The following is a 12,136-nucleotide window of genomic DNA, read 5'->3' as shown; positions in this document are numbered from 1 at the left end:
CCTTAAGAAGAGGGGGGTTTTGGTTATTTTAAGGAGATACTGTGTGACAAGGACTAAGATGTGGTGCAAGGTCTGGAGACCATCTGCTTGACACCTTTGTGAAGGAGCTTTAACGATATAAGGAGATCCTGTTGTTGTGTTTCAATCAGGGTTGATGTTGTAAACACGCACGCACACACGCGCACCAGGTCTATGCAAGGGAGCCAATGAAGAAGAGCCATGGTTCATTTGCATGCCTTTGTCTTAGCCAATGACTGAAAAGAGCAGGGCTGTTTAAATAGCTAGCAACACAACATGCTAGCAGACAAACTTGTAAGCACAATGGCGTGTAATGTTTTGTCTCCTTGCGGCCGCAAGCAATAAAGCTTTCTTAACTTGTTCACCGACTGGCTGGGCAATGCTTGATAGATTAATATTTCTGACACAATGGTCCTTCGAGAGCCGGGTTCCAACATCCTTTTGTAAGCACAATGGCATGTGTTGTTTTGTCTCCTTGCGGGCGCATGCAATAAAGCGTTCTTAACTTGTTTACCGACTGGCTGTGCAATGCTTGATATTTATATTTCTGACAAAGCGACAAAGTAATTTCTAGAAGCCCTATCGAAAGACCTAAACAAAATCTATCTAGCATACAGTGTCCTTTTTCAGTGCCTGCCAAAGGCTATGTTAATCGTTTTGTATCCTCCCATATTGAGAAACCATATATTCTCTTGATTTCCTGCATTCATTGTCCAGTCTTCTGTGATACTCACCTTGAGTGTAACATACACGTCACATATGTGTAATAAATACATTGATTTGTCTTGAACTCATCCTAACTATTCCTTTCATTGACTTGGCACTTTCAGAGCAATTGGGTATTATCTAATATGTCTTCAGATGCGATCATCTCACATCCATTTGCTATTAAATTTGCTACATGGGATGCAGCTGTAGCCTAGTCAGGGCTATACGCTAATGTTTTCACCAAGGAGTACATGTGCTCCTAAAAGATTTTTATCCAACAAACTTGGGAGAAGGGATATGAATAAGCGATATATATATGCAATATCCGTCTTTCCCCACATTGAAATGACTTGAGTGTGCAGCTCTGCAAACCAGGGTTATCAGATGAGAATGGGCAAATTCGAGGTATCTTACAGCAACGGGTCTACGAGTCATTGCAATACATCCACTGTAAACATAAGCTTATGGTGCCGCCTCTCTTCTTCATCTAGCATTTAAAGCTACAGACACAGAAACAGCGCGTTCTGAGGAAAGCTCATTGTGGGACTACTCATAGTGGCTATAATTCTGCACCAAGGCTGAATTTCTGGAAAGAGACTTCAGATAAAGTATTAGGGGACCACTAATTCCTATATATAAGCATCCAAAAACGGCATGTCGTGTGACCTTTAATGTAACACATAAATGTTAATAGATTATCAGGCATATACATAATACAACACACCAGTAACCAATTGATATTATGTGTTAATATACCGGAAATGTCAGTAAATCGAGATATTATGGAACGCTGAGTTAGTCAAAATTAAATAAATAAACAGGTAAATAAATAGATAAATACATACATAAATAAATATGGCTATGAAATAAACTCTGGAAAAAAAAATATGGCAAAAATAGATAAATATAGCTTTATATAATTATATAGCTAAATCCATTTACCGACATCAATAAATAAATACATTTATTGATTTCAAAATTACGTTTTTGTACAGACATTTATTTATTTCATGGGACTTTTATTTCCTAATGCCACATTTATTTATTTTTAGAGACTTTTACGCACCACATTTATTTCCACACCACATTTATTTCCACATTTTATTTGTGGAATTTTATTTGTGTGCTGTATTTATTTCCGATCTCACATGCAAACGAGAGGGGCATGGTTATCTTCAGATAAAAAAATTAGACGAAACGCAATATGTGGCGGCCGGTGTTGATTCTGTGGCGCACTGCCAGTAATTAGTCTATGTGTGGGAAACACTGGGCTGTCCCCGACTAAGATTTTCTTTGGTCGACCAAGACTCGACTAAAACGTCTGAAAATCGACTAATCGAAATTTGAAAAGCTTTTTTTTTTCACACAAAAAAAACCCCAGACATTTTTGCGATCCGACTCAATGGCTGCTGGACATGGCAGATTCAGCCGCTAATAGCCTACTAATAATAAGACTCGTATCACCAGTCCTGTTGTAACCAAATGCCGATGGTATTTAGTATCTCTTACAATGTACTACAAATAAAAAATATTGTTTGTTTAACATGCAAATCATCAGAGCGCGCTTATCACTGCCTGAAAACTTGCAGCGTGCGAACTTACATAGAAGCTGAGTGGGGAACGGTGCAACAGAGAAATATTATATTTTGTTGTCTTGGCCGGAGAAAATAATGTCATTCGATTTGGTTGTGATTCTTATAGTTAATAAATATTCATTTTTCAACCCAGCACGTAAGCATGAGCGAAGTAGGACTAGGCAAACTGTGACGAGAAATGGGCAGTGCAGTTGCTGAAAATGTGCATATTTTATTGATGAAACGGCTAATTTGTAAATTTTCTCAGACTTCTCGGTAACCTAGGTAAATAAACACTCGACTACGTCTCACAAAAAACCGTTGCTCCACCTACTCTTCTGGCGGTGAATTGTTTTCAGCACCCACAGCCTACGGAGAACCATAAACGCAGTCTATCCGTCCGTATCCGTGCGTATCCGTGCGCCCGCCCATCCGTAAATGGAGACGCAGAAGCATATTTCAGCCTTTAGGCGTAGCGACGGTTGCTTGCTGTGTTAGCTAACATTACCTGGCACTAATCACCCCCCCACTACCTGTACATCTTGCACACGAACAGTGCTCGATGAGTCTCAAACTATTTAAGACTTCAATATCTATGTTCTGTAGAGCACTTATCCGCCCAAGTACCTCTACAAAATCTACTATGTGTGCCAAAATAATATATCCTGACAAGCCATGCTGATCAATTTGATCTATAAGGCCAGTATGCGATCTCTGACATGGCTAATGTCTTCCATTATCTACCGAATCTAGGTGTCCCTATCTGCCTTCGATATTGTGTGCAGCTGCGTTGGTCTGAAGATAACCACGCTCCTCTCGTTTGCATGTGAGATCGGAAACAAATACAGCACAGAAATAAATGTGGTGTGGAGATAAATGTGGTGTGGAAATATATGTGGAAATAAATGTGGTGTGTAAATGTCTCAAAAATAAATACACGTGGCATTAGGAAATAAAAGTCCAATGAAATAAATAAATGTTATCTTTACAAAAACGTCATTTTGAAATAAATACATTTATTTATTTATTGATGTTGGTAAATGGATTCAGCTATATAATTATATAAAGCTATATTTATCTATTTATTGCCATCTTTATTTTATTTCAGAGTTTATTTCATAGCCATATTTATTTATGTATGTATTTCTCTATTTATTTACATTACATTTACATTTACATTTAGTCATTTAGCAGACGCTCTTATCCAGAGCGACTTACAGTAAGTACAGGGACATTCCCCCCGAGGCAAGGAGGGTGAAGTGCCTTGCCCAAAGACACATCATCATTTGGAAGATGCTGCTACTGTCTGTTCTATTGAAAACCAAACAGGTTGACAGCAGTGGGTTTTTTTTTGCGAGCTACTTAAACCAAGTGATCATGTGTTGGCGAGATCAAGAGTGTCATAACTCTCTTTTTATGTGGCTCTGGCCCATTGGTAGCGAATCGTCGCTCACGCGTCATTATGAGATGTTAGTCGCGACTCCGTCGCTTGCTTTCCATGTGAAATCAATGGTGCTTCACTTCATCGCAATGTTGTTTTGTGTATTGATAACAGCCCGTCACTCGCGCACCGTGCTCGTAAATAATTGTTCAAGTTCGCACATACATATACATACAGTACAGTGTTTCCTCTAGGATTTTTTTTTTTGCAGTGGGGGCAGGTCTGTCCGACCCCCCCCCCCCCCCTCCCCGGCCGAAACAAAGTGTGAACCCTAACCCTATATTTTGGAGCAGGTTAATGTAACAGTCTAATAGCTCATGTAAAATTGCACATATTTTTGTCTTATTTCCCCGAAAGAAATAAAGTTAGGCAACTTAATGACACCCTACAGTCATATAGTATGTTCTAAATGGCATAAATGCTGCCAATGAATAATTGACTTAATAACTTATTGTAAATGGTCAGTAGCCTAGACTATCAATTAAGGGGCCACTCGGAAGCTTGTACACTGTCTGCTTCATTTGATCTTGATAGGCTAAGCATTCTAGTAGCTAATAATAACGATATACCCACTATTTATTAATTAAAACTACTTCAGCATAATAATGCACCTAAAATACAAACGTGAACAAGGGCAGCAATCACTATTGAATCGACATGTGCAATTTCGCTAGCAGGGGAAGAATAGCCTACAAACAATGAAAATCACCAGTTAACTTAATTTAAATTAGCAAGAACTATAGACTAATACGAAAACAGGCTTAAATTAACTGACAACATAAGTTATACGACTTAGTTCTCATCTTAGTTCTACAGTTCTCAAGGATGCACACATGCAATCTCAACTGCGCTGTGAAGCGCGTGTCCGTGCTATCATCTGATATGCTTTCTAACAATCACTGCTGATAGACGGCCTAAAATTTTGTACAGCCCTATTTCTGATACTGCAGAAATGTTGCCGTGGTGGGCCAACATAGCGGAAACACTGCAGTATGGCCGACAGAGCTGGTCCAAGACATAAGCGAACTAAGCGGCTGCTTAGGGCCCCTTTGGCCATCAGAGGGCCCACAAGAGGCCATTGACGAGTTCTCGTCCCACCCCACTAACACTGCCACCGACACCTTGTTAACCACTTTAACTACATCACTTGACTCTCTCTGTCCCCTGTCAACAAAGCCTGCACGATCTTTTCCCTCCTGCCCGTGGCTTACGGATGTTATTCGTGAAGAACGGTCCACCCTTCGAGCAGCTGAGAAGAGATGGCGCAAGTCCAAAGACGATCTGGACCTTGATAAGTATCACTCCCTCCTTAAATCCTTCTCTTCTCACATAACTGGTGCTAAAACCCTCTACTTTCTTAACATAATTAACTCTGCTTCAAACCCCCACAAACCTTTCTCTACCTTCTCCAACCTTCTTAACCCACCTCCCCCACCCCCTCCCTCCATCCTGACAGCAGACGACTTCTCCTCCTTCTTTGAGAAAAAAGTCGCCGACATTAGCAGTCGGTTCCCTAAACCCACCTTTCCTACCCCCTCACCCTCCATGACTGACCCAACTAAATGTCTAAACTCTTTCTCTCCCCTGTCCGAGGCAGAGCTCTCTGACCTCATTCTCTCTCATCGCCCCACCTCCTGTCCCCTTGATCCTGTCCCCTCCCCTCTCTTTCAAACCATCTCCCCCTTGATCATAACTTTTCTGCTCCATGTTCTAAACTCCTCTCTTACCTCTGGCACCTTCCCCTCTGCCTTCAAACAGGCCAGAGTTACCCCTCTACTCAAAAAACCCTCCCTTAACCCTGCCGTCCTCCAGAACTACAGACCGGTATCACTGTTACCCTTCTTCTCTAAAACAATTGAACGTGCTGTATCTAACCAACTGTCTAACTTTCTTTCTCAGAACAACCTGCTTGACCCCAACCAATCGGGCTTCAAGACCGGACACTCCACAGAGACTGCCCTCCTTTCAGTCACCACTGCCCTCCAGTCTGCCAGAGCGGCTTCGAGGTCATCCGTCATCATTCTGCTGGACCTTTCTGCGGCGTTTGATACGGTTAACCACCAGATCCTGCTCTCCAGACTTTCTGAGATGGGGATCACTGGCACTGCACTCCAGTGGATCTCATCCTACCTGTCGGGAAGATCATACCAGGTCTCCTGGGGAGGCAAAGTGTCAGACCCTCGCCAGCTCTCCACTGGTGTCCCACAGGGCTCCGTCCTTGGACCCCTCCTCTTCTCTCTGTACACCACCTCACTTGGACCAATCATCACCTCCCATGGCTTCTCCTACCACTGCTACGCTGATGACACGCAGCTGTACCTGTCGTTCCCCCCGACCGATCCGGGGATCTCAGCTAGGATTGAGGCCTGCCTCGCAGACATCTCCGCCTGGATGACCGAGCGCCACCTCCAGCTGAACCTTGCCAAAACGGAACTTCTCATCATCCCGGCCAAACCCTCCATCTCCCACGACCTCTCAATCACCCTGGGATCTGCGACGGTGACCCCCTTATCCTCTGCCAGGAACCTTGGGGTTACCATGGATGACGAGCTCTCCCTCACGGCCCACATTGCTGCGGTCTCCCGGTCGTGTAGATTCACCCTCTACAACATCGGGAAGATCAGGAGATACCTGTCTGAGCACTCCACCCAGCTGCTTGTCCAAGCAATAGTCCTCTCCAAGTTGGACTACTGCAACTCGCTGCTCGCCGGTCTACCAGCATGCGCAACCCGCCCTCTTCGGAGGATTCAGAACGCAGCGGCCCGCCTGGTCTACAATCTACCCAGACGCTCCCACGTTACCCCGCTCCTCATCTCCCTCCACTGGCTACCCATAACGGCCCGCATCAGATTCAAGACCCTGGTACTGACCTTCCGAGCAGTGAACGGGACTGCACCCGACTACATCAAGTCTCTCCTGCAGCCTTACACCCCCACCCGCCACCTACGGTCTTCTTCAGACAACCGCCTGGTGGTCCCACCGCTCAAGACCGCCCGGTCCCAACACAAGCTCTTCTCCTGCCTGGCCCCCCAGTGGTGGAATCACCTCCCCACCTCCATCAGAGACACAGACTGTCTCTCCACCTTCAAGAGAAGGCTCAAGACGCACTTGTTCCGGGAGTACAACGGTACTTAGGAATGGTTTGTTGAACCCAACGCTAGTTTCCTCAAGGATCACAATGACTCTTGCTTAGACTGTTGCTCTTGTTGGTTAGTGGTAGCTGATTTAAACTGTTGTATTATATTTAATCCTATTTTTATTGCTTTCCTACAGGTACACTTGCACTTAGAGATTCATGTCGTGTAATTGTAATTTACTTAACTACATGCTCTTATGGTTTCTCCCCTTTAGCACTTATTTTTGGTTGTTCACAATGTGTACTTTTGTTTTTGGCTACCTGCAATGCTTTGGGGCTATCTTGTTGTTATTATCAGTGACCTATGCACTTTGTAAAGCTCTCTCTTGGAAGTCGCTTTGGATAAAAGCGTCTGCTAAATGAATGAATGTAAATGTAAGAGCACATGAAATTAGTGCATTAGATTAATAGTGTGCAAATAATCAAGCATTAAAAATAAATTGTATGTAGTAATCAATTGTATTGGCGTCACCGAGGGGCCCCGAAATCAATTCTGCTTAAGGCCCCATAAAGGCTTGGGCCGGCCCTAATGGCCAAATTTTTTTTCATGAAATTCGCAAATCGGGATGCCGAGTTAATTCTTAGAATCCACCCTGTGGCCCTAGTCCTTGTTGGTGGAATGAGGTCATGCAGAGGGTGGCTTTCCTCAAGCATGCTTTTCAGCAGTTTCACTGTAGCCGTCTCCCGTCTATCCTTCAGGGTTGGTAGAGGTGGTACACTGCATCTACCCCCAGTGAGAAAATCCTGATTCCCCTCCGTTGTACTCTTTTGATGGTCCTTTCATGTTCTTTACTACAGAAGTTCCACACAAAGACGGTTTCTCGATAATAAAATTTGTTGCCAACGCTTTTAATAATGGATTTTAAGCGATTTAAGCGATTCGTTGTTGCAGCCCTAATTACTATAGTAATTTATGCTTCAAAACTAGCGTGGTCCGGGGCAGGCTTATTGTCAGGCTGATTAAGGGTTCTCCGTTTTCCAAAAAACGGACACATGGGAACGCCCTCGTCTACGTGGAACGCCCTCTCCGAGGCGCGCTGAATTCGCTGGGAATTGTGTGAATCGGTGCGATCGCAACATTGCAAATTCCTGGAGGGTCTGATTATTATTGTCATTTTTTGGGAGAATCCAAAAACTATCAGTTTTTTTTACTGAGAATCCAAAAAAACACATTGAAAAACAGATACACTGATTAAACTGCCTCCTCGTCAGTTGTCGGTGTCTTAAGTCAATGTGATACAGAAAATGCAAGACTATTTTACAGCAATGCATAGCACAAAATAAAAAATTCTAATGTTAAGCAAACACCCCTTACGCAGAACTGTTTAGTAAATTAGGCCTACAATTATGACAGCTGGCTCAACCGTTGTACATGAACTAGATGTTTGTGGGGGTAAGAACATTTTACAGAGAACATATATTATACATTTTGATCAACATGACATTAGCTATTAATAATGTACATTTACATTTATTCATTTAGCAGACGCTTTTATCCAAAGCGACTTCCAAGAGAGAGCTTCACAAAGTGCATAGGTCACTGATAATAACAACAAGATAGCCCCACAGCATTGCGGGTAGTCAAAAACAAGAAGTACATATTGTGATCAACCAAAAAATAGTGCTAAAGGGAAGAAACCATAAGAGCATGTAGTTAAACAAGTTAAAATTACACAACATTAATCTCTAAGTGCAGGTGTACCTGTAGGAAGCAATAAAAATAGGATTAACTAAAAATGTAGGAAACAGCAGACAATTGTTGGCTACGTAATCATCTGCATGAGTATACCAGAGAATGGGCAATATGTTTAAATGAATGAGAAATTGCTTTTATGCAGTGCTGTCAGTTTAACGCGTTATTAACGGCGTTAACGCTAACCCATTTTAACTGCATACATTTTTTTTATCGCGCGATTAACGTTCTTTTTGGCCTAGCAAACATTGTATTTTTTTTCACATGCTGTTGCAACAACTACCGACGTTAGAAAAACTACAACACCACAGCGGATCTAGCTAGACCGGAAACAAAACAACAGGCACGCCGCACACTAAGGCTGCACGATTATGGCCAAAATGATAATCACAATTATTTTGATCGATATTGAGATCACGTTTAATTATCACAATTATTTGTTGATTTTAACTTAATCAAATTTGATTGTCACAATGCATTGTACCTGCAGAGTGGATGTGAATAAAACTCAAAATCTACAATCAATAAAAAACAATCTCCATCCACACAAGCGTTTTCATATCGTTTTCCAAATGTTTGCCGTCCACACTAACACGGGTACATGACAATCGTTGTCATGATTACGCCACTCCTGCCCCTCCCTCACGCCACGGTGCCCTGTTTACATACTCCTCTGGCAATACTATTTGGTGTTTTTTCCCACCAGCTCAGCCAGGTCTCACCCAGAATCGACACTATGTTAGGTTTAAACTCTGCCTTGTTCAGGCACACCGGGTACAACACTCGCCTTCTGCGTAGGAGTAACGCGTATCTATTATGTGATACTTAGTACACTAACTAAACTGGTAAATAAATTATAGAGATGGAGCAGCATATTTCTTTCACCTTCTATGTTCATCTTGACATTATAGCTATAGAGCGAAAGCTACACCCAATGCCATAGCAACTGAACGTCATCGTATCTGAAAAGCTCCGTGGACCCCGTCCACACTACTACGCGAACCCGGCGTTTTCAAATGTCTCCGGCTAGGGGACAAGCCCCCACCCCTCGCCCCTCGGCTTGAAGCAACGGCCCCGGTGGATGTAGGTGGTATTGCATGTACGGTTAGGTTTCCGACTCTTCCGGTCGTTTTTTTCTATTAACTCCATTCAACATTTACAAAACTATCTCCCCCAATAATTTTTGTTTGATTCTCAAACTTGGCTCATACTACTAGGTTTTTTATACAATAATTTTTCCAGATTTTTACTTAGTTTGAAACCAATCCGAAATGGGTAAACTAGCAACCCATTTATTTGCTTAGTCAATGAAAGTTGCCTACAAATGTGCTGGCGGATACTAACAGGGCACGAGCACAAAAGTTCACATTGGCCGATAGCCGATTTACATGAGCTCTCGGAGCTAGGGAAAAAAGAGCCACTGTTTAAAGCTAGACAGGAAGACACGGAAGTGGAAAGATGGCTGCGTCCAGTCTCGCGCTCTCGCTTGCCTCACTGTGCCACTGAGCACTTTTCATAGAAATGAATGGGGACGCCATCTTGGAAGACAAAAGTAGCTTACTCTAGTTATAGTAACTCTATGCTAGGGGAGAGTATTCGAAAAGTTCAGTTTTCAGTGTCCGAATACGCCGTATTAGTGTGGACTGGAGGTGCAAACGCAGACATATGTATGCGTTTTTAAATTTACTTGGGCTTTAGTGAGGACAGGGCCTAAGCTGTGTGGTGCAGGGAACATCTCGTGATCAGATAATAGGTGTATTCAACTCCATGCAGCGCCGCAGCCAGCTGCAGCCTACAGATTGGAGAGAGTTTATCATAGCCCAATACATTAAATGACAAATTTTCCGACTTTACAGAGCCGTTTATAACTCCTCCCCGATTGCAAGCGGCAACTCTCGCTGGTCATTTCATGAAGCCGCAACCGATGACGAACGCACCTATTGGTTTACGGACAGCTAGATTGGCTTTGCAAAAAATAACTGATACGGAGCGTTCTATTAACGGAATGACACATTTTAAATATCGCTCGATCACGTGAATTTGATCGTGGGAAGCCGCAATCGTGATCATGATTAAAATTTGATTAATTGTGCAGCCCTACGCACACACTTGTTTGGGCTTGCAAGCCGGCTTAAGAGTAGTAGGCTAACGTTACGTTTTGAGTGGATGGCGAGCACAAGACGCCGAAATGGATGCCAATAAGATTCTGAATGGAAAGTTTAATTTTAAAAAGTTCCCAAATCCATTGACAAGACCAAAGTGATCCGTGTGTTTTGTAATTGTGAACTGAGCTATCATCACAGCATGTCCAGTCTGAAATACAACTTGATGGCCAAGCACACAGCTGATGCGAATTCTTTGACCCTCGTCAAAGCCAGGAGATTGCAATGTTGTTTTCAATAAAATAAAATAAACATTTGCACCAAGCAATCCAATCCCCTATCCATGTTGATAAGAGCATTAAAATGAGGAAAAAGAATTGGACGAAAAGAAATCAAGGGACATTTAGAATAGATGAAAATGTGTGATTAATCGCGAGTTAACTATGACATTAATGCGATTAATCGCGATTTAATCGTTTGACAGCCCTACTTTTATGATGTGCATAAGTGACTAGATGATGCTGAGGTTAAAAAGGTACTTTTGAGAATTTCAATTGTGATTAGTACCAAAGCCACTGAGAACAACTGTCATCTTCCACTGCATCACAGGCACTGCACTATCTATCAATCATTCAAGAAATCTGTGCGTGTCTCTGACATCTTACTCATTAACTGCATTATGGGCACTGTGCCTTATTTTTTATTCCAGGAATCTGTGTGTGTGTTCCACCTACTTCATCACAGGCACTGCGCACTATCAATCTACAGTTCCTGGAATCTCTGTGTACGTGTCTCACCAACATCACTGACTGCATTATCGGCAGTTTGCACTTGTGAGAGACAAAAGCATGGAAAATATCCGTGTTGTGAAATTCCAGGCTGTATGAGCATTTAGTCTGGGTGTGGCTCCATAAATGAGTAAATGATCTTCTGAGGCCATACTTTGCTGCCTACTGTAGCTTGAAGAACAGCAATGGTTTTCAAAGTTGCTTTCACCTACCTATTTACATATCTGCCTAAATATTTCACAAAGCCAATAATTTTTAAATAATGTTTATGCTAGAGAGCACAGAAGCATAACTCAAGTGTAATCACATCCCTTGGCCTACAGAATGAGTTCATTCGAAATGCAAATAAGTTTGAAAGGTGCGTCATGGGCTGTTCTTGCACACTTTTTTTAACACACATGCACTCCTACCACATACTGAGCCTTGACTATGAAGTGTTGATTTGTTTAATTTGATAATTGTGCTATGAGAGCAGAACAATGTAGGCATAGAGCCTTTTCACTTGAAGTACGCTAAAGTAATCTTACCTTGAATTAAATGTCTTGATTCCTTGCCTCCTGGATTTCACTGCTACCTGCGATACATAGGTATCACAAACTAATTGTGTGTTTGGGGGCGTGCCTGCCTGTAAAATGCTAGGCAGTTTTCCGGAAGACGGGTTGTACATCACGTGCTT

At 42.5% G+C, this 12,136-nt stretch overlaps 1 protein-coding gene across 1 annotated transcript in view; it reads right to left on the bottom strand.

Annotated features, from left to right (window-relative positions):
• LOC124480054 (major vault protein) overlaps positions 1-12,087 on the bottom strand; it is a 70,413-nt gene extending 58,326 nt beyond the window's left edge. The window contains exon 1 of the mRNA XM_047039098.1: positions 11,988-12,087. The gene's annotated coding sequence lies outside the window, so the exon portion shown is untranslated. The remainder of the gene's footprint in view (positions 1-11,987) is intronic.
• Between the last annotated feature and the right edge of the window lie 49 nt (positions 12,088-12,136).

The sequence above is a fragment of the Hypomesus transpacificus genome, chromosome 17 (genome assembly GCF_021917145.1).
Source record: "Hypomesus transpacificus isolate Combined female chromosome 17, fHypTra1, whole genome shotgun sequence".
In the NCBI taxonomy this organism is placed as follows: domain Eukaryota; kingdom Metazoa; phylum Chordata; class Actinopteri; order Osmeriformes; family Osmeridae; genus Hypomesus; species Hypomesus transpacificus.
This window is presented reverse-complemented; position numbering and strand designations above follow the sequence as displayed.